Here is a 24,455-nt window from a genome sequence, read left to right on the forward strand (position 1 = left end):
TGCAAACACAAAGAATTAGAAACTGGGTATCCAAGTGAAGCATACAATTAGTTCTGAATACCTTTCTTTCAAAAATGTACAAATAATTGGCAATCTTATTCATTTGAATTTGAAATTGGCTAAATGACACAGAGTTCTATTAACTGATGTAATGTATTAAAAAAACTCATTTGCAAATAGCAGAAATCAGTATTTCTGAAGTGCCAGTTTTCTTTTCTATTAATAAAGAAAATGATTAAACATTTTGTAAATGTATTCTACCAGCTCCTGACACAAGGCAAGCATCACTACACCTACAGTGCAGTTCATCTCAACATGCCCTCTCCACCAAGACAGCAATTGAGCTATACCTACTCTTTCTCATGCTAATGAGTGGTGACCATAGTGAGTTAAATTCAGTCTCATTAATTCTGCATGTCAGATGTTCACCCATTTCCACATCCCAGGCTTTGTGCCACTTTCTTTTCACTCTAGCTTCCTACTGATGGCTTGCCACAAATAGATTTAAAAATTGTCAAATTGCTCATCATGCACTTCCTCAGTTTTAAAAAAAGTATTGATTCAGCTCCACAAACAAGTAAAAATGTGCAATTTGGGCTTGATCCTGCCACACTTAAGTCAATAACAAATTCCCTTGAAGTCAGTGGTTCAGAATCAACCCCAACACCTCTTTCAACTTGGATCTGTGTCTTATGCTAGTTTAGAAGAAAGTAAAATAGGGAGAACTGTCGATTCCAATAGGACAGCTTCTGAGAAGTATTAGGCCCTTGGCTTCTCTTTCCCTTTTTAGAACAAGCTGTGACATTATAACCTAAACCCTGTACTTTTTTTTTAAGGGCTTTAAAGCCTATTTTAATCCTTTCTTTCACCAACACCTCATTGTTTTATACTTGTGAAGTGATAAATGTGATAATGAGTAATGACATCTATTCATAGAATGTGAGAAGGAAGGACTGATATGTCAGTGTTTTGCATCAGAAAATGTCTCTCAAGCAAGGTCAGCTACATTGACTTAATTTAATCCACCTATTAAAACACAAACTGAAGCTCTCATAAGTTTGGTTACAGGTCTATCGCTCTCTCTCCCTTTGAGCATGCAGTCTTTTAGATGGTGCTCTAAGGCCAAATTATGGGAATTTTCAAACTTGTATTGTTCTCCATTAAAATGCTAATTCTGCCTATGTTTCCTATTGTTTAATCCCTTGAGTGCCTTAGGACATGCAAGACAGAGTATACATTGTCTGAAAAAGAATTTGCTGCATACGTCTCTCTACTGCATTGTCGAGAGAGGGACAGGACAACTTATATGACCTGATATGGCATAGAAGATTCTTTAGCATGATGTAAACAGTTTGTACATAACTTATATATGCAGTGTTCTTTGATGTTAAATTACATATGTCTATTCTGTTCACATACAGTCTTATACTTATCTCATCTGAGCACCTTCCTGTACTGCATGAAGAAAGAAGACTAAGGTCTATTGTCTGTTTGTTCTTTCACTTTCTCCCCAAAGGGAGAAAACACAGTGCAGCAAAGTATCTAGTTTTGTTTGAGGCTAGGAACAGAAATTACACGTAAACCGGTATAAGTGATCAGAAATTGGTTCAATTCTGTAACAAAACAGAAGATCAGTGCTTGTAAACTGCTTTCAAAATGGTCTGGATGAATATAGTATTAGACTTACCTGATTTAAGTTAAATCAATTTATTGAACTTCTGTCCCAGATCCCCTCCACATTCAAGTTAACTCACAGTCCCCCAGCATCCTAGGATGCTTTGCACCTTTCCCACAATCTGCCTCTTGCAGCAGGGGCAGGTTAGCCTTGGCCCAAACCGTATGCTCCACCTGAGCAGGGAGGAATGCTCTAGTGCTCCCCAGCTTCTGGCCTGAGCCACTGCAGGCATGTAGCTGCATTTCCAGAATGTCTGTTCACTTATCAGTTCAATCTATGCAGTTTAGACTAACCTGCAAAGATTGAGTCAATTCACCCTCATGCTTTTTGATTGTCTATACTTAGCCTGAGAGAGTCTTGGTTTGCTCTTTGTTTTGGGTGTGTTTTGAGAGGATGTTAGTTGGGGGGTTATTATATAAAATAAATACAGATGCTGCTCTGAATCTATGTTAGAGAAACCACTGATAAAGGAATTCACTCTGAGTAGAATATGATGTGGTCTGTGATTATTTTTACTTCTCAGCCCACGCTCTTGGACTGTCTTCAAAGACAATTTTTTTTCCCCTTATTTTAGAGAATACCAGCATGGCAGGAGAGCAGAGCATAGCTGTCAACCATAGCCTTTAATGTTGAGATTTAGAAATACTATATCTAAACCATGGAGCACCTCCAGGATAAGACCCAAGATCTTGAACTGTATTAGAACTCCAATTAGAATAGTGCTCCTTGGAGAGTGCTATTTTTTTTTTATCTTGATTTTTATGGTTTTTTTGGTTCCCCTGCCCTCACGGTCCCCTCAAAAAGGAGAGTTTCCCCTTGTGGCTAGCATTTACCTTGCCAAAAAGAATAAGTAAAATGTGTTATAATTACTACTGTCAGGGCTCCTCCATCTTGGTTTTTTAATTCTTGCTATTACCTCTTAGGTCTTCTGCCAGTAGGAGTCAAAAGATCTGGGTTCTGTCCCTCTCTCTGTCACTGAGCTGCAGGGGGGTCCCGTATTGTACTCTCAGAAAGTTCACAGATGACACCAGGCTGCGGGGAATAGCAAATATGCTGGAGGGTAGGGCTAGGATTCAGAGTAATTTAAACAATTTGGAGAATTGAGCCAAAAGGAATCTTATGAAGTTCAACAAGGACAAGTGCAAAGTCCTGCACTTAGGATGGAACAATCCCATGCATCGGTACTGGCTGGGGACTGACTGGCTAAGGAGCAGTTCTGCAGAAAAGGACCTGGGTGTTATAGAAGACAATACGCTGAATATGAGCCAGCAGTGTGCCCTTGTTGCCAAGAAGGCTAATGGCATACTGGGCTGCATTGGTAGAAGCATTGCCAGCAGATTGAGGGAAGTAATTCTTCCCCTTGGTTCAGCACTGGTGAGGCCACATCTGGAGTACTGTGTCCAGTTTTGGGCCCCCCACTACAGAAAGGATGTGGACAAATTAGAGACAGTCCAGTGGAGGGCAACAAAAATGGTTAGAGGGTTGAGGCCCATGACTTATGAGGAGAGGCTGAGGGAAATGGGCTTATTTAGTCTGCAGAAGAGAAGACTGAGTGGGGATTTGATAGCACTCAGTGCTAGTGCTATTTAACTACCTGAAGTGGGGTTCCAAAGAAGATGGAGCTAGCCTGTTCTCATTGATAGCAGATGACAGAACAAAGAGCAATGGTCTCAAGCTGCAGCAAGGGAGGTTTAAGTTGGATATTAGGAAAAACTTTCTGCCTAGGAGGGTGGTGAAGTACTGGAATTGGTTTTAGAGAGGTAGTGGAATCTCCATCCTTGGCAATTTTTAAGACCCAGCTGCACAAAGCCCTGACTGGAATGATGTAATTGAGGATGGTCCTGCTTTGAGCAGGGGGTTGGACTAGATGACGTCCTGAGGTCCCTTCCAACCCTAATTTTCTATGATTCTATATTAGTTACTTCACTTCTCTAATCCTTTCCTGTTTTCCACCCCTTTTATTTTTTTCAAGCTGGCAGACTTAGATTTATTTTAAGAGCAGAAACAAGTTCCCTTACCTTTATAATGTCTCACACAATGGGGCCCAATCTAACTGGGACTTTTTGGTACTACTGTGAAACAAGTGCAGTAAAACCCAGATAAGGCATAGGGTTAGGGTCCTTAATACCTGTAAAATAAAGGTTTCCCAACTAGCCAGGAGCATGCTTAGACCCAGCAAACACCTACATGGGACAGTGAAGGAACTTCATCCAGTTGCTGCAACTTTTCCTTCAAAGGGCTCTACTTTTCAGTCAGCTGCATGGGATCTCTGCAGTACTCCAGAGGAGTGCAAAGGTAGAACCCTTTGAAATAAGAGCAGCAGGAAGCACCTAGCGGGCACACCCTTTGCTTGGCAACCTGCTACCAACTGAGCAATTCATGAACCATCTAGACATGAATGATCATAAGCGGCCAGGTTGTAGGCAGTCTTACCTAATAGTTAGGCCACTGAAGGAAGGCAGGGGTGGGCTTCCTGCTAGGGTCTCTGACAATAGTTTGGATTCTACCGTAATCAACATAACCCTGAGAGAAACGTGACACAGATTTACTGGGTCATCAAAGAGAAACTTATCAGCATATATTTTCAAATATTTTATATAGCAAGGAGTTACAACAAGAATAGTGTACATTAAAGAACCACATGAGGTATCCACAGGTAGTTACAGTCATCCAAGGTCTGTAATGCAGCTTGTAGGTCCACTGGTCCATATTATGTGTTAACTAACATAATCAAACATACTGCTGAAGCAATAACTAATCAACCATTTGTGGCCACTGCAATCTACTGCCCAGGAGCCAATGGGGGAAAATCACATTTGGTTAATGTTAGTCCAGAAATAAATTAATTGAAAATTAAACCAAACATGCCATCCATGACTCTACTGTGTCTCACATATTTTAAAGGCTACTAGGATCAGCTAAACTCCTGTAGCAACCATCTGATTGGTGCTGCACAATGCATACATAATGAGAGGATTTCTACATTGGAGAACTTACAGTTTCAAGGACAGAAAATAGGAGTCCTGTTGGATGCAGAGTTTCCCAGTTTAACAGCTAGCCCTGTTTCAGATTCATCACAGCTAGTGAAAGTGGACAAGTTACCATGTTTAAGATTAAGTCATGTAAGATTGTTCATTATTCCTTTTTATTGTGGGTTTCAAAAGACCTTGAAAATAAAGTATTGCCATTACTTTTCAATGCATTGCTAATAGTGAATGTTGCTTGTGTGTGGTAATAATTTCCTTCTTTTTTGCAAATACATTTGCCATTGAAATAAATACAATGGGTCTGATTGAACAGTAGAAAACCTTGGCTGTTATGAAAAGTAGTTTTTACAGAGGATGTGGATTTATCTTCTCCTTTTCCCCAAAACAATTCCCTGACTTGCTGATTCAAGTTCATGTGCTTAATCTGTGTATGTCTCAGCTGGAATGACAGAGGTGTCAACACTGGCTATTTTTCCTTTCTTTCTCTCTCATTCACTCAGTTCCTTTCCAGTTTAATAGGTAGCCCTGTTTCATACTTGTCATAGGTTGTGAGAGTGGGCAAGAGACCATATTTAAGAGTAACTTAAGAGTAATTTTTTTTTTGCTGGAGGCTAGAGGACCATACCTTCATGTTTGAAATATTCAGTGAGAAACCATGCCATCGCTAATTACTGTACTAACTAGGCAAGAACTTAATTTGCCATCCCATAGTGTTGCCCTGTTTTGTGAAGGCAAAGGCCTATGCTGCTTTAAGGGTAAAATAAATTACCATAATAAATTAATGGGGTGAAAAAAAATCCAAACCCAACCCAATCTCCTCCTGCGTAGTCTATACCTGAATTGTCTTTTGGAGGGATTTACATTCCCATTTTGATTTTGAAACTTAACCATTATTTTAATACTGGAAGGTGCATTTATCTTTGTGAGTTAAAATCTCCTGGTATTTATTTTGCATCTGCATGTGATTTTGAGGTGGTGGTTAAGCACTTGACAATTCCTCATGCTGCTGTGATTGCACTCCCGCCTCTGTACTTGCTGAGCTAACTATTTCTGTTTTCTCCATGAAAAAAACAACACAAAACAGTAGCCACATCTTGCAGACACCACATTCAAAGGCTTTAAGGCATTGCATTTAAATATATATCCAGGGTTCAAATGTATGTTGCTAATGTTACATGTCTTGTCATTCTTATTCACTTTATATTAATGGCAGCGGTTCTAATGAATACTGCATTAATTTAGCGTTTGTAATTTTGAGGTATTCTTAAATGTAATTAATTCAAAATTGCTATTGCAAATATACATTTGTAAAAGGCTTATATCACTCTGTTTTTTACACAGGGATTCTTGGAGTTATAGTGAAAGGGTCAGGAGCTTTTGCATCCAGTTACTGACTTCAAGCATAGCTTTGAGTAGGGGCATGCAAATTGCAGTAACCCAAAAGACACCCTGGCAGGAACTGATTCAAACGTGCCTCTCTTACTGGCCTATGTCTGCAGCCAAATATAGCACCCTTCCACCTCAACTCAGCTCTCTAGCCAGCCAGTAGACATTTGAAGTCAAGGTATTCTGCCCATTTCCTGCTCCTTCTCATCTCGTCTCATCTCACACTGTTCAGAAGAGAAGTAAATTAACAGGGCCTAGATACCATGAATAGCGTCTCGGTTCCTTTACATTCCTTATTCCCCTACATGACACATGGTCCAAGTTAGTCTAGCTCTTTGATATCTATGGGTGCCTATACACGTACATCGTGGTTGCTCTGACATTCTGTAATTACAGCGTGTTGGAGCAGACTTGATTAATCTAGTCTGCTGGAACGTGGTAATTACCGCACTCCAGCAGACTCTAGCATCACGTGTATCAGTGTCCCCGTGTTGAAAAATGGCAGCTGGGGCGCTTTAACTAAAGCTCATTTGACAAATCTTAGTCAAAGTGTTCCTGCCACTATTTTTCAGCATGTGGATGCTGGTACACATGACGCTCCAGGCACTTCAATTACAGTGGCTCCCAGAGCTGCTGTATTTAAAGCGCCCCCCCTCTCACCTGCCAGAGAATGTGTATAAACACCCTATGGGCCTATACAGAAGTTACACTTATTACATGTTAAGCCACAGAAAGTGCTCTAAAGCTGTAACCAAACAGATGTTTATACCTCATAAAGCACATTAAAAATGGTGGATCATACCTTAAGTTAATCCTCAATGGATGCAGTTTAAACTAAAGCACTTTAGGTTAGAGCACTTTTTTTGACTGTCTGTACCACTGCCCATCATGCATTAAAGTAGGTCGCATTCTGCCAGCATCCCAGGTGGCTTTGTATAGGACTGTGCTCTAGCCTTGTGCAGAGCTCATCTGCTCTGCCCAAGCAGCAGACCAGACCCATCCCCCTGAACCATCATTGACCCAAGTGAGTGACAGCTTCTGATCCCAGCTCCACATCCTCCCTTTGTCCAGATGTGAGCCAGAGCTTCACAGCTAGCCAGGGGAATGGGGTGGATGCACAGTTTATGCCACCGTTGCCACTGCCACTGGCTCTCTGCAGGAAGTGGGACTTGTAGGGGGGTGTCTCCAGCCTGGCCCTGAGCAGGGCCATGGTATGTGGGGCAAGGGAGTGGAGCTGATGCCACTGCTGCCACTGACTCTGTGGAGAGTGAGACTGGGGGTGGGGGGGTGGTTTGTATGAGTGTGAGGGGAGAGAGATGTGTGTGTCCCCATGTCCATGTCCAGCCCAGCCCCAAATTATCTTGCTCTGCACCCCTCCTCTCCTCACCCCCAATCCACAGCAGATCCAGGTGGGACAGACACCTCCAGCCTCCAGATGCACATACCCAGCCTACCCCTGCCACCACTGAACAGATGGACTTCCCCGCCTGGATCCCAGCTCTCAGGCATCCCCAGCCCAGCCTGGATGTCCCTTATAGCGCTTCTTCTCTTTGATTCTCTGCTTCCTATCACTGACAGAGCAGGAGGGGAGGAGACTGTTCCCCCATGCCATGCAGCCAGTCAGGGTTGGCTTGCCTATTTGGCTGTTCTAGGGAGTCTCGAGGTGCCTGGGGAGCCCATGGGGCCTGCTGGCAGGTGTGCAAGAGCACCCCCAAGATGCTGACCTTGACCAGCGCAGGCAGTCTCCAAGCCCGTCCTCACTGAACAGTTCGGCACGTTCTATTCTGTCCTGACCTACTCTAGAGTGCTTTGAATAAAGCGTGATACTTAGAGCGCTTGCGCCTCAGGGTTTTTGAACATCTGTACTTAGCCCCAGACTTGATAGACAGCTGAAAAAGTTGCAATTAAAGTAACCTCTGCTCTCAATGCAGTGGAATAGAGAACAGAATAATGTACCCTTTCCTATAGTTCTTGTTCTTAGCTCTCCAGGGGATTTAAAATTTGGTTGTATTGTTCTGTTAGAAAGCCCTCTCTTGTATACTTTAGAAAAGATATGATTTCATAAATCGTTCATCTGCATAAACAGTCTTTCTTTTTTTTCTTCTTCTTTTTTTTTTTGCTACAGGCCATTCAAATGAGATGACATCACTGGGGCCTTATACCTATTGCATGTTTAGACTTAGCTTGTCATTCAGCATCCAGAGATTACAGAAAAGAGTAATTTGCTTTTCCTGTTGCTTTTGTAGGTCCATAAATAAGTATGCAAGTCACCATGTTTGAAACTAAATCATACTATTAATATTAATAATATTAGAGATAATTTAATATTGTAATAGACTTTGTATCTTAGCCTACCAGCTCTTTATTAAGTTTAGTTACATCTAGCAAAACTGTTATTTCATCAGCTGTTTGATTTGTATATTTAAAAAGCAGGTTCAAAATGTTAGGACCAGAAAAGAAGTTAAATATTATAAATAATGTCTCAGATTAATGAGTTAAACATTTGTAAAGAAGCTATATACAAGCTGATGTTCTCAAACAATACAAAATGGACACATAGTGGGCATGTCTACACATGTACTTTAATGTGCAGTAGACTATTTTGTGTAAAAAAAACCCCCTCATGACATTATACTAATGCACAGTAAAATAGCCTACTGCACATTAAGCATCACTTAAAGACTGTATAAATGTACTACTGTACATTATGGCAGCCTAATGTGCATTCATTCAGTGGTTGGCACATTGGAAGTACTAAATTTAATGTACATTAGAAAAAGTGCATTAATGCACATGTAGACGCAGCCACAGTGTACTAGACCAGCAATTATTATGAGAACATAAGAGAAAGAAAAGGCAAAATATCCCAGAGCTCATTTTGAGACTAATTATTTAAATAGCTAGCATTAAAGAGACTTCTATATTTTGTATTACCAATTATCATCTCTCTTCAACTCATAAATAGATCTATGAAGCGGAAACATAAAAGTAGAAAAGGATCTTGCACCCAGCGTATGAACATGAGACACTAAATGGTCTATTATAGCTCAAATATCTCTAGTAGATATTGTTTCAAGGAAGGGCCAAATTGTACAATACCTGTTCTAGTGAAACTCCCTACTGAGTTTGGTCTCTAACCTCAGTTAAATTAGGCCCTAAAGACATTATTTTTATTAACCAGTAGATCCATAATATACTATTATTGCACTAACCACATCCTTGAGGCCAAAAGCCTATGTTTTCAGTGAGAGACAGAGAGGAATAGCATCTCTATTAAGTGTTTGTCTGTTTCTTTAATTTAGGCCCAAGCTTTACTTTACACATTTATTCCTGATTACAATATTTCTCAAATGCTTGTGATCCTGTAATTTTCTTTGTGTGGAAAAACATTCCATCCATTTAAGTCAATTCTGGAGTGTGTCTCCATGTGCAATTAATGCACCTCAATTTTCTGTGCACAAATTCAGGTGCGTTAAACTGTACCCAGGTGCACATTTACACATGTGCCCAGGCTGGGAGTAAATTTAGCCTGACAGGAGAAGCTTAGTCCATGGCTGCTCTTGCCTTGTGCTTCTTCCCCCTCTCTCCCCCACTCCCCCACCCCTCAGCAGCAGCCAGGGGGATCTTCAGGCTTCCCCAGGTGCCAGGCCTGGGCTGGCAGGGGGCACTCGAGGCAAGCCCAGGCTGGCAGGGTGGAAGTGGAGGTCAGCTCAAGCCCTGGGAGCCAGGAAGTCACAGCTGCCAAGGGGCTGCCTCCACCTCTGCCCAGCTGTCTCTCCTGCTCTGCACCCCTGGGAGGAGAAGGGTCCCTGTTGGATGTAGCTGCATGTCCCATGGCTGGAAGAGGAGGGACAGAAGGCAAGAGGATCCAGGAAGCCAGGAGAGGCATGGCTAGTGAAGGCAATCACAGCTCCTGACAGGCTGGGGTGGGAGATACATCTCCATGCAATAGAGATGGAGTTAATGGGATGCACCCCTATAGACTGGAGCTGCTTGGTGGGGTGGTGCAGGTTGGGGGAGTGCATCCCACTTTCCCCCTCAACTAGACAGGGCTGGACTGGGGAGAGGGGCTGCACTGGCCAATCAGGTCTAGCTAGCTGTTTGGCTACTTGGCTGTGCTTGGCATTCTCTGGCAGCTTTCTGGGAAGCACATGGGAGCATCTCCAATGTGCTGCCCTTGGCCAATGCAGACAGCCTGCACAGACAAAGGTCTGTTCTGTTCTCTCCCGACCTAACTTAGGGTGCTTAGAGTAAAGCACAAAATTTAGATCACTTCCGCCTTGGGCTTTTTGAATGTCTGTATTTAGCCTAACTCTGCCCTACAATGCAAGATCATGGCCTGACATTTATTTTTTAAATTGCACAATCTAGTAACCTGTACACAACCTCCTCTCCTTCCCCTCTGCCTTGGTTGAACACGTGTAATATCAGGTTAACTTCAGCCCTCTCTTACAATGAGTCCAAACATAATTGAGGTTAGAATTTGATCCTGAGATATCAAATTGAGTTATATTAATAGAAGGGAGTAATGTGTAAGTTTTGGGGGGATATCAGTGGGAAGCGTGGAAAGAGGCAGAAGGGGTACAGGTAAATTAAAGGTTTTGGAGACTGTAGTAGTAATAGCCTGAAATGATCTTCTTGCTGTACAATACTCCTATGTGCAAGTCAAACCTATAAAATATAGCATGTATTAGAAAAGAATGGGATTTTTTTAGTGAATTTGAAAATGTTGATTTTACAGATGGGTTAACTGAAGCAAACATTCTTCAGAAATCTCTGTCCATTTTAAGCCACACTGACCAATTGTGACTGTCCATGAGTCTAAGCATTTTCCTAAATGTTACCTGCAAGCAACTTGGATGGCTGTCTCTAAAGAATACAGTTTTGTACTCCTCATTGGAGAGTTGTCATCTTCATTTAAATGAGGAGAGAGTCCTCTTGTGGTGAACTGTGAGTTATACTCCTAAATTGTGAGATGGAAAGGGATTTCCCTGTAGCTGTTTGAGTTTTGCGAAGTAGAGCTCATGAGCATGCATTCAGATTGTAAACCACTGTTTGGCTCTTCTTGTTCATAGAGGGATAATTAGCCATGTTCGTCTGAAGTTAAGCAGAAAGCAGGCTATATTTATACCTCACAGACTAACTACATCAGAGATGAATAGCAAAAGTGTTTGTGAACCCAAGCTCACTTCATCAGATACTGTGATGAAGTCATCTTGTTCTTGCTATGTTTGTGACCATTCTTAAATACAAAATTTTCACTTTTGTGTGAAGAGGTTCTTATTCTTTCTAATATTTGGGGAAATTCTGGGGGCTTTTTGTGTTTTATATGTATTTGATAAGGTACCTTTATCCTCCTGTTAAAAGAGGGACTTAGAATTAAACCAGAGTTCTTGCCACTTGCTATTTTTTATTCTGTTGGAAAAAAATAATTGGCATATGTGCAGAAAGAAAAACAATAGCATGTGACGTATGTGACCAGCCTACCCATATGAATAATGAAATAAAACAATTTCAGAAAATTATTCTTCCAGTGTTATCAAGTAAACAGTTAGCAAAGAACAAATAGGTCTTCAGAAGTAAGAAGCAGTTCACAGATGACGTACCAGTAGAGGAAAGTTAAATTAGCTATGAATATTAGTCACAGCAAAGTATTCAACCAGCTCTTGATGTGACACAACTTGAAGGGACACAATGTATTTTGAAAGGGCGCTGATGTAATAGGATGAGACATGATGACCTTTGTTCAGTTGCCTTATTTGGTACACAAATAGCAGTCAAGAAACTTTTGAGCAGTCTTTATATTTTCTTCTTAACTTCTCAGGGAGTTCTCACATATTTATTTTTTTTGATATAGAGACTTCCCTCTCCCAGAAAGACAGCTTACAATAAAAAGTATGAGAAATTATAAAACTACACACAATATTAAAATAAAATAATAAGTAATAAAGTGACCCCACCCCGCCTCCTTCCCCACAACATCCCAAAAAATACCCCAGAACTTAAACCTACCTGCTAAAAGCCGGCCCAAATTAAAAGGTCTTACAATGCTTCCAGAAGAAGTGGAAGCTCAGATGGTGGTGAGCTCCAGGAGGAAGGGGTTTCCAAAGCTAAGCAATGACTACTCAGAACAAACTTAGTGCAAGAATGGAACTTGCAGGAGGCTGCTCTCAGCTGACCTTAGGGGTTGTGATGATATGAAAGGGAGGAAACAGTCCCTTAGGTATGTGGGGCCCAGGACATTCATGAATGCGTTTCCCTCAGTTGCCATTCCCATTTGGGGTTACAGTTGTCTATCCCAAGGATGGGGAAAGATGGCAGAAGCCAGAATTCCTGCAGAAACCTAGAACTATGTATGGATAATCTGGGATCTACAGGGTGAAGTAGGCAGGACCTGTAGCCAGCTTGCTGGAAGGAGCAATGCAGTTCAACATGTGAATTAAAGACTTAGGGCTTTATCCTCCATTGCACCCAGCACAGCTCAAGTTAAATGGAGAAGAGACAACTGACAGGAGCCATTCACACCTCTCTGATTCTATCTGGACCTATATTATCCCTTCTCTCCTCCTCCCTGTCTTGTTCCTGAAATGCCCTCAATGTCCTCATATGCCTAAAGGGAGAGCTATTGTGCTATAGGAAGCAACAAAGGCTCTGCTATGAGCTTTGCCCCAGCTGGGTTGTCAGTTCTTACAATTTTATCTCACATTTCACAAATTTTAGTGTTTTCCTTAGATCTGTAATATTATATGAAAAGAGTAAGTTACTAGCCTTTTATGCTTGTGAAAAATATGACCAAAGCACAACCTAAAAGCTCAAAAACCAGGAGGTAAAAGCAAAGAACCTCAAAATTACTATTTAAAAATATGCCTTTTTTAAAACCAGTCACAAGTTTTTGGGAGAGTGGATTCGCACGCTTTACATGTTTGGAGTCAGCAATGTTGTTATGCCACATAGAAAAAAAACTCCCCAGTGCATCAGTCTTTCCACTTTAAGCTACAAGGCACAAAGGGAAGATTTTAGGCATCTAAGTCTACAGTGCAATGGGAAAAATCAAAAACAAAGAAACCCTGCACAGCAACTGCCTGATACTGGAGGCACTTAACCCAGTAAGAACCTCCTTTTTTGACCTGAAACAAGCATAGACACATGTAGTTCTGCCCTCTAGGCATGCCCAGAACTGCCCTGGTGTGAGAAGCTAGTGCTTAGCTACTCTTTAACCCCAGTATGATCCTGAAACTAGATGGTTTAAATTCCATGATGGCCCTGATCTTTTAGGTGTGCTCAGAGTACACATAATACGTACTGACAAGAATTGAGTTCAGCAAAAAACACCGCAACATTTTCATTCAAAAATGTGTGTGTGGAGGAGCGCTTACCTTTTTCTGCAATACCTTGGTGATCAGATCAGAGGAGTAGAGTTTAGTGATGCTTTAACAGGAGAGGATTCAAATCCACATTGCTCTCTATTAGCAGAATTCCATAACCACCATGCTGTAGAGAAGGGGTGCTCAACCTCCAGCCTGCAGGCCAGCTGAGGCCCACACAGACATGGCATCTGGCTGGCAGGGCTCCCCACATATCAGGAAATTTGGTGATTGGGGAACAATAGCAGGTAATATGGCAACCCTCCCCTACTATTTAATTCCCAAGCTCGCAGAGGGTTAGAGCCAGGCCACTTTTGCCTTCCCTCCACACAGCCAGGATGGAGCTGGACCACGCTCCCTTTCTGCCATGGGTCTGGGCTGCATCTCCACCCCCAACAGGACAGGGTTGGGGTCAAGCCTCCTCCTCCCATGCAGGGCTGAGTTGGGGCTAAGCCATGCCCCCTCCCTGCTTTGTGGGGCCACACTGGGGCCAAGTCAAGACACCTCCCTCCCTGTGGGGCTGGGCTGGAGCCATGTCAATCCCTGTTTCCCCTCTGTGGGGCCAGAACAAACCCCCTTCCAGCTGCAGGGCCAGGTTGGGCAAGATGGCATCCTGCCATGCTAGCCCCAGGCATCTGTTCGGTACTACCAGCTGGATTTTGCCCACAGAAGGACTGGGCAATGTCCGTCCGGTCCACTAGACAAGAAGATTGAGTACAACTGCTACGGAGGGTGACCACTAGACTGAAGGGTGATACCTGCCATACCTCATGTGGAAGATGGGCCCCTGTACAGCCAAGAATGAAAGCTGCTTGGGGCTGGAAGGATAGCTCCAGCCCTAGCCCTGGCTCTGGCCCCCACTCTTAATACCAGTTTTAGCTCCATCTCTGACCCCTGCTCCAGTCCTGGCCCCAGCTCCCACTCCACTCCTGGCTCCATCCTGGATCTAGATCTTCTCAGGCCAGCTCCCTCTTTGGTCCTGGCTCCATCCCAGGAGCCCCTCAGGCCTGGACTTGTCCTTTCTGGTGATCTAAAGAAATTTTCACCCTATCTACTGAAGGTAAACAAGGAAAAAGTAGTGTCATGTTCCACAGACAGACAACAAAATACTTGGCGTGTCAGAAGGATATGGGCCACTTAGGAGATGGAGCCATGTGGTGGGTAGTGTCAAGGCCCCTAACAGGCAGCCAAGCCTGGACTAATTGTCCCCCTGGCCAAACCTGCCAGAAGCTCTCACTAACAGACCTAATTTGGCTGATGGACCAGCTGGCCACTGCTAGGACTTCCTGATTGGCTACTGAGGAGAGCAGCTTCCTCTTTTAAGTCTACTTGTGGCAGCAGACTGCAAGGCAGCTAACACTTCTGCTTGAAGAACTGTTGTGATAAATCTTCTTGGATTGCTTCTTGGCCTCTTGTATCTTTGCTGGAGAGGCTGGGGAGGGATCCTGAGTAGCTATAGCAAGAGGCAATGGAGGAGAAGGCAGCTGCATCCTGATCATCTAGATCTCCATGCCCCTAGGTGAGGGGAGCAGATCCAGAGGCTTTACAGATGAAAAAGGTAACCAAGGCAGATAGAGGATGATATAGGGCAGTAGAGAACCCTAGACCAGATGGTGAATGGCAGATTATGTATCTACAGTGGAACAAAACAATGGTAGATGGAGGAGGAGGAGGAATGGTGGCTGATGAACAGATGACAGCAATTGGAAGAAGGATCCTTCCAGGAGGTGAGCAAACCATGACAAACGAAAGATGGGACATGATGGACAGACAGCGATTTTCAGTTTACGGTGGATGGACCACAGCACAAGGACAGTGGACAGCAGGAAGCAGCAGATGATGATTTCTGGTACAAGCAGTCCTGGATGCAGAAGAGGGGACTGAGAGACTGCAGATGACCTGGTATGAGTTTTGGTATGACATTTTACTTGGTGTCCTGAAAGTGTAGCCTAAGGACTAAATACTTGGATAATGCTTCAAAATAACAGGATGTGGGAGTTGTGTTTAAGCAATACCAGAGCATAGGAACATGTTTGTGAAAGGTACTGAGAGGAACAAAACAGACCGGAATTAAAGTGGATAAAGCTTGTGGGTTTGGAAAAGGTAAGAGAACAAGTGGTCATGATCAGGATGTTCTCTGATCTAGTTCAGCTGCAAGATGTAGAAACATGGTTAGAAATACATTGTGAGTGGGTGGATTGTGTGGACAAAGTGCATGACATTTTTGGCATATGGACAGGAGCATATAGGAGGGAGGGTGTTACTGAAACCAGACCCAGTGAACACAGGAGGGGTCTGGCATTTGCCCCTGATATCACATTAGGTGTATATTGCAAATATGTGATTTACTTTGGGCAACCCAAAGTGTGCAGCAAGAAGAGGAATGTGGGGCACATATTACAGATGTGCCCCACATCCTTTGTAAATAGAACAAGACCCCAAGAAGAGGAACTAAGGAAAAATACAGATGAAGAAGAGGTGGAAGTGGAGGAAAGGATCCTCAAAGGGAAGGAAAAGAGAGACAGTATAACATGGAACCAAGACCCTTGTAACATTAAGAGGGGAGAGCAGCAGGCTAGAGCTGCGTTCTGATGGGAGCAGCTGAGCTTAGGCCAGCTACAAAACAAGCAGCTTGGTTCTGCAAGCTGCAGCAGAGATGAACAAGCAACTAATTGGACATAAGAAAGGACACCTGGGCTCAGTAAGAGAGCTAAAGGGAGTCATGTGACTGGAAACAGGAGGAGCTCAGGGAGATAAAAGGTCCTGAGCCAGAGCAGCCAGTCAAGCTCTGATTCTCTGAAGAAGAGAAGCTGAAACCCAGAGGGAGTTTGGAGCAAGTAGAGACTGGTGGAGGTTGGAGCAGGAGGTCACTTTCAAAATTCGTGGGTTGATGTTTGTGTTTCATATTTAAGTTTGACCAGAGGGCTGGATTGTGGCTGCAGGGGAGGACCGAGGCCATGGTGGATACTCAGTGGGGCACTCTGTGGGTGTTTTTACGAGTGTTCCAGGGGGGGCTTTAATTAGAGTGGCTCTTGGAGTTGCTGTAATTAAAGCACCTGGAGTGTCTTGTATATTGGGGTCCCCATGGTTAAAAATGGCAGCAGGGGTACTTTATCTAAAGTTCATCAAAAGAGTTTTAGATAAATTGCCTCCCCTGCCACTTTTAAGCATGGGGGTGCTGATATGCACAAGGTTTCTGTATCATAGTAATTGACATGCTCCAACAGACTCAAGTAATCGAGCATGCTCCAATGCACTGTAATTATGGTGTATAGGCACCCTGTGATAACAGCCTGGGGTCGGGGACCCAGAGGGCTGAGAGCTGGAGATAGGCCAAAAGTGGGAGGGCTGAGACCTACACAGTAAAGCTGGATCTTGGGAGGGGCTGCAGCAAAGTCAGGGCCAGGGGATTTGCTCTGAATCTAGAGTGACAGCTGAGAGACACAGGCATGGCTATAGAGCTCATAAGGCAGTTAGAGCCAAGTGCGCCACAATTTAAAGCCTTCAGGTGAGTTCATCCCTGAAGGCACTAATTTGGCCAATAGGACCTGATCAGTTAGAGAGGAGTAGGTGCCAGTGAGGCATAGAGTGGGGATACCAGACTTTGGGATTCATGGTGACAAACCAGAGTGAGGGGTCTGGTGAAGCAGGAGAAGCTAAACCAAAGTATCCCTGGTGGATACTCAAGGAATCTGGGGAATTGCCTCCAAATATAAAATACAGCTCCTGTGTAACAGGTGGGATGATGAGGAAGTTCCCCTGAGGAGCTGGAGTGGAGGCAGGATTCGTTCAGCTGCTAGGGGGTGCCACATCTGTCCTTGGAGCCAGTCCTGCCACAGATGGCCTTGAGGTTATGTTAACATAGAAGAAATGGTTCAAGGGACAGAAAAGCTGGAGGAGGAGACAGACACAGAAGACCTAGGGGGAGTGGAGCACCATGAGGGAAGTGAAACCAGGAAGGAAGGTGAGCAAGAGCAGCAGGGAGAGGTGAAGGAAAGGGAAGAATCAGGAGAGGAGGAAGAAAGAGCAAAATGGGCAGGAAAGAGGAAGAAAAAGGATCAAGTCCAACATAGACAGGGGATCTGGGGAGGAGCTGGATTTCTCCCCCCTATCAGAGATGTCCTCAGTTTCTGCCCTGGACTAGGTGACAGAGACTGGAGAGGTGGAACAGTAAATCAGTGGAGGAGCTCATAGGGAAACGAGGAATGAAACACTTTGAGGAGGCAAATGGAATCTGTGTAAAGGAGGAGAAGTACAGCTCAAACAGCAGTAACAAGGCAGATGTTTAAGAAGGGATATCTTAATGCTTTTTAATTATGGTTTTAAGTGTGACACTGAATGGGACACGTGTTCTTAGTTGGAAGCCATGTGACTTGGTGGAGCTCTTCCTGGTCAGAGTGAATGCAGGTACCTTGTGCTTGCAAGAACTGCTAAATAACCATTTTGAGAGGAAATGGAGGTGAAAGTCCTGGTGGTGTTTGGGTACTCATGTAAATAGGGGGCAGGGGTGACAAATTTTAATCAAAAGCCCCCAGGTGAAAATGGTGAGTGGAGAAGGTGATAGTGGCAGATGGTTGTACACCACAGTGGAGGAGGGAGGAACAGAAATAAAAGTTTTTAATGTCTCCACCACTCTGGGGAGAGAGAGAGAGAGAGAGAGAGAGAGAGAGAGAGGCCAGGTGCTAGATCTTAAGGAAACTGGCAATTTGTCTGGTGAGTGGAAGGTCCTGGGGAGGTTGGGATGTATTTGGTAACCATGTTGGTCTGAGACAAAATACATCCCTGAAATATGGACAAAATACTTCCCTGATGCATTTGGCTACCAAACACATCCCCAAAACAGGGAAGATCCTGTATTCTAGCCAATTTTGGGGAAATATAAACTTCATTGCTGAACAAGAAGGAAAGATCTTATTTTTTCAGCCTTCCTGCCTTTCTGACATCTGACACCTCCAGGGATGAAAACAGCCTTAACTGCACATCAAGGAGCAAGTTGCACAAAAGACTCTCTCAAACCCAGGGGAACAGACTTCCAGCCTCAAAATTCCCCTGTGCAAAATGAAGTTTATTTTCTACCTATAAGGATTTTTACTATCTTGGAATTGTCCTCAGCCTGAAGAAGGGTGTAGGTACCTGAAAGCTTGCAAAAAAAAAAAAATTTTTTTTAATTTTTTTTGGGGGGGGGGAGTTATGACTGTTCAGTTGGCCTAATAAAAGGTATAAACTCTGAACTAAGAGTTCTAGAGTTCTGCATTTTTGGGGGGTGGGGATTGTAACTGTCTGATAAAAGCAAGGGGTAGATAAAGAAGAAGAGGCCCTGGGGTTGAATAGGAAAGTTGCTTTTTAATATTTTAAAAGAGCAAGTTTCTAAAGATGTTCATGAGGGAGAAAAATGGTGATGAGTGCACCCCAAAGAGCAGGTGTGCTTTGACATTGGGGTTGTTTGTTTGTATCTCAAAGGATTTTTAAAGTGGTCAAGAAAGAGGCTTTACCCATGGGTTTTACAGACCATTTTATATCAAAGTGGAAGTGGTGGCAGAGCAGAGCAGCATGAGGGTCAGGGGCTTATGAAAATTCAGCACTTTGTTGAAGGAAGAGGTGTGAGAGGATTTTACAGAGCTGTATAGGGGCTCAGAGAAGCTTAATCTAGTCTAAAACTGGGAATGGTGACAGAGTAAAACAAAAAGCAAGAGTTTTCTTATGGTGGTGGGGCATAGAAGAATGAGGAGAAAGGAGGCAGAGATGAAGGTGAAGCAGGAGGAAGATGCAGCAAAGATGAAGGAAGGGACAGAGAAGAAGCAGGGAAATATTTGAGGACATTTAAGAAGTATTAAAACACTGGGTTAGGACAGCCTGCAAACTATATTTTACCAAAGGCTTTGGGATTTGGTGGGGCCATACCTGATTGAAGTTTTTAAAAAGGTGCTCTGGGAGGGGATGGTCAGGTGGATCAAGACTTGAAAACATAATGTTTTATTATACAAAAGATGAGGATGGAGATTCCCTGCGTAACTGTAGACAGCACTTTTTTTTTTTTTTTATATATACGGATTACATGACTTTAGAAAACATGCTGGTTTTATGGATTTTTTAAAAAAAAAAAAAGTGTTGGCAGATGTTGCACATGGTGATCAGACCTGCGTAGCACCAAGGCAGCATATTGTAGATATATTAAGAATGATAAGGATTGCTGCAATGTATTGTAAGGATAGGAAGTTGAACATAGTCCTTATGCACTTAGTCTATCATACGACTTTTCTAAGTCTGGCAAGCAAGGGCTTGTTTGGTTTTTTTGAGGTTTTAGGTGAAGTGGGCTTACCTAATGGATTGGTGAGTTGGATCAAGATTTTATACCAAGATAGTGCTAGTCGGATCTTAAATGGCCACCCAAACAAGTCTTTTAATATTCAGTCTGGGGTATGACAGCAGTCCCCAGCATTCTTCATTTGTGCTATAGAGCCATTGGCACAGAGACTTAGATGGGACAGTCATTAGAGAAGGTCCCATTGCCAAGTGGAGAAGAGCAAAAAATCAGAGCTGTATATGGATGATACCAATGTTGTGGTAAGGGATAGACTCTCCCTAGAATGGGTAGTGGGGAATACCCAAAGATATGGGGAACTAGCCAGCCAAAACAAATGTGAACAAAAGTATAGTAATGGTGGGTAAAATGGATGATATATTGGAGTTAGGGGCACAAGTGGCAGCTGAGGAAATTGAAGTATTGGGGGTTTTATTTGATAGAAGGATGATGAGAAACCAGGAATGGGAACAGATCCAGAACAAAGTGATCAGGGTAAAAGGGATCTGGTGGTGGGGGTCTACTACAGGCTGCCACACCAGGATGACGAACTAGACTGGGAATTTTCCAAGCAGCTCAAAGAGGCTGTGAGGTCTAGAGATATGGTAGTCATGGGGGACCTTAACTACCCAGACATTCTGGGAGGAGCAGTCAGCTAGATCTAACCACTCTCACAGGTTTTTAACCTGTATTCAGGACCTCTACCTAACATGGGAGGTAAGGTGTCCCACCAGGGGCAACACCTTGCTTGACTTGGTGTTGGCCACAGGGGATGACCTGGTGGGGGACCTGTGGATTCAAGGCAACTTAGGGGACAGCAATCACCAAATGATTAAATTCACTATCCAGCAAAGGGCGGGCATTATACCCAGCAGGGCATGGGTGCTAAACTTTAAAAAAGATGACTTTAATAGACTCAGGGGATTGGTTAGCAGGGTGCTAGGAGTGAAGAACTTAGATGTGTTGAGGGTCCAGGATGGGTGAACATTCCTCAAGGAAACCATTCTTTGGGCTCAGAGTGAGTCAATCCCATGGCAGAGGCAAGGGAGCCAGGAAGCCCCATTGGCTAACCAGGGGCATCCAAAATACCTTAAGGGTGAAAAAAGAGGTGTACAAGAAGTGGAAGCAGGGAGTAGCTAGCAGAGAGAAGTATACTTCTTTGGCCCGCACCTGCAGGGAGTTGGTCAGGAAGGCCAAGGCAACTCTAGAACTCAGGCTAGCGTCAGGGATTGAGGACAATAAAAAGTCCATCTTTAGGTATGTTGGGAGCAAAAAGAGGATGTGGGGTAGCACACATACAGGATGGGCAATGGGGCTTAGTGATGGATAGCAGGGACCAGGCAGAGCTCTTCAATGAGGTTTTTTTTTTTGCCTCTGTCATCTTAAATGGGAATCTAGACAAACCATCAGCATACATCACTGACACCAACAAAGGGAACATCAGCCGACCAACAGTCGGTGCCGACACGGTAAAAAGACACTTGAAAGGACTAGATGTATTCAAATCATCGGGACCAGAGGAGCTCCAGCCATGGGTAATGAAGGAATTAGCAGGAGTCATAGCTGACCCACTGGCAAGGATATATGAGCACTCATGGTGCTTGGGTCAGGTTCCGGAGGATTGGAAGGGGGCCAATGTCATCCCAATCTTTAAGAAGGGGAGGAAGGAGGACCCTGGGGAACTATAGATGAGCCAGCCTTGCCTCCATCCTTGGGAAAATCCTAGGAAAAAATTATCAAGGACCACATCTGTGGGAGCCCAATGGCTAATGTGATGCAGAGGGGTAACCAACATGGGTTTTTAGCTGGCAGGTCCTGCCTGGCTAACCTAGTTTTCTCTTACAAGGCCACCAATTGTTTAGATGCAGGAGTCAAGATGGATGTTACCTCTCTGGACTTCAAGAAGGCCTTTGACAAGGTATCCCATACCATCTTTATAAATAAACTGAGGGGATTTGCCTTGGATGATTACACGGTAGACTGGGTAGCAAATTGGCTCAAGGGTTGCACTCAGAGGGTGGTAGTAGATGGATTGGTATCTACCTGGAAAGATGTGGGCAGTGGAGTCCCTCAGGGCTCAGTCCTGGGGCCTGTGCTGTTCAACACCTTCATCAGTGATCTGGATGAGGAGATGGGAGGCACCCTGTCCAAATTCATGAACAACCCAAAATTATGGGGTGCAGCTAACACCCCGGAGAGGAGGAACCAGATCCAGGCCAACCTAGACAGGTTGGGGAAGTGGGCAGAGAGCAACAAGATGCAATTCAATAAGGATAAGTGCAAGGTGCTGCATCTAGGGAGGAAGAACTGCCATCATACCTACAGGCTGGGGGGTGACCTTCTCGGTTTCACTGAGGCAGAAAAAGATCTTGGAGTTGCTGACTCCAGAATGAACATGATTCTCCCCATCTATGCAGCACTGGTCTGGCTGCAGCTGGAGTATGGTGTCCAGTTCTGGATGCCACAGTTCAAATGGGATGCAGATGACCTAGAGAGGGTCTAAAGAAGAGCCACTCACCTGATTAGAGGCCTGCAGGAAAGGCCCTACACTGAAAGGCTAAGGGACCTTAACCTCTTCAGCCTCTCCAAGAGAAGGCTGAGGGGGGGACCTTGTGGTGGCATACGAGTTCATAAGGGGAGAGCAACATGAAGTAGGCAATTGATCTGTTCACCAGGGCACCCCCTGGAATGACAAGGAACAACAGCCATAAGCTACTAGAAAGAAGGCTCAGGCTGGACATCAGGAAAAAGTTCTTCTTGGTCAGGGTTGCCAGAATCTGGAATGGGCTCCCAAGGGAGGTGGTGCTCGCCCCATCCTTGGGGGTCTTCAAGAAGAGACTGGGCAGGCACCTGGCTGGGATCACATGACCCCAGGGTTGGTGACTCTTCTTGCTTGCCAGAGGCAGGGGGTCAGACTCAATGGCCCACTGAGGTCCCTTCCGACTCTATGATCTAAAGTTGGACAGCTGCTAGGGCTCTGGTTGGGGAGAGTTTTGTCATGCAGGAGAGTGGGTAGCAATGATTAAAGCTATGTTGTCAGGGGTTTTTTTAATTGATTATTTTACAGGTGAATAGGGACTTCTGGATATATGCCTATTTGTGTATGTGAACTATATGAGCACATGCTGCTGAGTTGTGGTGGAAGGGGATAGACAGGCTCTTTATAGATGTTACATGTTTCTAGGTTTAATCCAGACGACAGCCATCACTATATACACGTGGATGTCTGTAATCTAAATTAAAATTGGCTCCCGTCTGAATTAACTGATCCTTATTGAATGAGGATTAATCTTAATGCAGACTAGGGAAATCCAAAGTAGATAATTTAATCTGCATTAAGTAACATGTACATATGACGGGTCTTGCTGTTGTTTGCTTACATGAGTGTCCAGCGCCCCCTCCTGTCTCTACTGCAGAAGGGCAGAAATGCATGAAAACCTCCCTGAAAGTCAATGATCATCCTCTAACTCTTCATTCAAATTGAAATTTGTTTTAAACTATGTGATCTAAACTGTGTTAACCAATTTGTAAAATTGTGAGCACATCTACAAGCAGCCACACAAAGGCAGGGTGTTTTACTGGGTATCTTGCAAGGTGACTTCTAAAGAAGTGGAAGGTTTCTAAAGGTTTGGTTTCTTGACTATGGTCATGGAGGTTCATGGTTCATTATGCACATATAAAAAGTTTTCTAAGAAGGTACTGTGTTGAGCGGCTGGAACCAACAATTTGTAGAAACAGTAGGAAAACAATGGAAGCCTTGAGGATGAAGGACTATGCCTCCCCTGTGGGCAGTCTTCCCTGGAAGATGTTAAAGAGGGTGTGGGGAAGGGATCATGGACAAAAATCTGGCAGAGGAATATGTGAACTTGGCCAGGAGAGCAATTCAATACGTGGCACTTGGGTAGGATTCCTTGGTGCTAAGGAGGAATGTGTGAGGGGGAATCCATAACCCACATTCTGGCATTCTTTTATTGTAAGAAGATTCTACTATAGAGTGGACAAATGATTGACCAAAATACAGCTTACAAAGGCCTTCACAGAAGATGTGGTTTTATATGGGCTGATCCCCTGAAGGGCTAGAGAACACATTTTCAAGGACACTTTAAATCTGTTCTAAAATGAGCCTGTAGAATACATAGAACCTTCTAGTTTTTAAGAACCTGGGGTTTTTTTGTGATCAAAGATGGTTTGAAATCTGGACAGTGAACTGAGGTTTTTAAAGCATCCCGGATAAAGAAGAGCCTGGACAGGAAGAAATGGAAGAAAAAGGACTGGGGACTTCTCACAGAAGATATTGGGACTAAGCTTTAATGGACAACAGGACAGGAATGGTCTTGAGTTTTTTAGATTAAGATTTAGATTTTTTTTTTTTTTTAAGAGAAACAAAAAGCATAGTGTCTGAGATGTTAACTTTTAGAGTGTCCACCAGGATGTGTGTTTGTATTCTTTTATGTGTTTAATGTGTGATTAAAAAATAGTATTTAAGGGCTTTATACATGTATGTTACTGTTGATTTTTAAGCCTTTAATTTGGTTAGTTATTGTTTTAATGTAAGTTCTACAGGGACATTGGTCCTTGTAGCAATGTGGGAGGAAATGGAATATAAGAGTAGGCCAGTGGGGAGACAAATGGGGGCACACCCATAGTGGCAAACTGCGAAACAGATTTTGATCATGACAAAACAGAATTATTGTCCTATTCATTTCTGTAGTATAGTTTTGAGTATAGGGTAAGGGGAACAA

At 43.6% G+C, this 24,455-nt stretch overlaps 1 protein-coding gene across 3 annotated transcripts in view; it reads left to right on the forward strand.

Annotated features, from left to right (window-relative positions):
- Window positions 1-24,455, forward strand: part of LOC102574909 (uncharacterized) — a 151,483-nt gene that overhangs the window by 43,723 nt on the left and 83,305 nt on the right. The window contains exon 3 of one of the 3 annotated variants that reach the window (XR_009459045.1): window positions 8,174-11,486. The exons of the other annotated variants lie outside the window; for them this stretch is intronic. The gene's annotated coding sequence lies outside the window, so the exon portion shown is untranslated. Of the gene's footprint in view, window positions 1-8,173; window positions 11,487-24,455 lie in introns of those variants that run through there. 3 annotated transcript variants of the gene reach the window in all.

This window comes from Alligator mississippiensis, chromosome 1 (assembly GCF_030867095.1).
Source record: "Alligator mississippiensis isolate rAllMis1 chromosome 1, rAllMis1, whole genome shotgun sequence".
In the NCBI taxonomy this organism is placed as follows: Eukaryota; Metazoa; Chordata; order Crocodylia; family Alligatoridae; genus Alligator; species Alligator mississippiensis.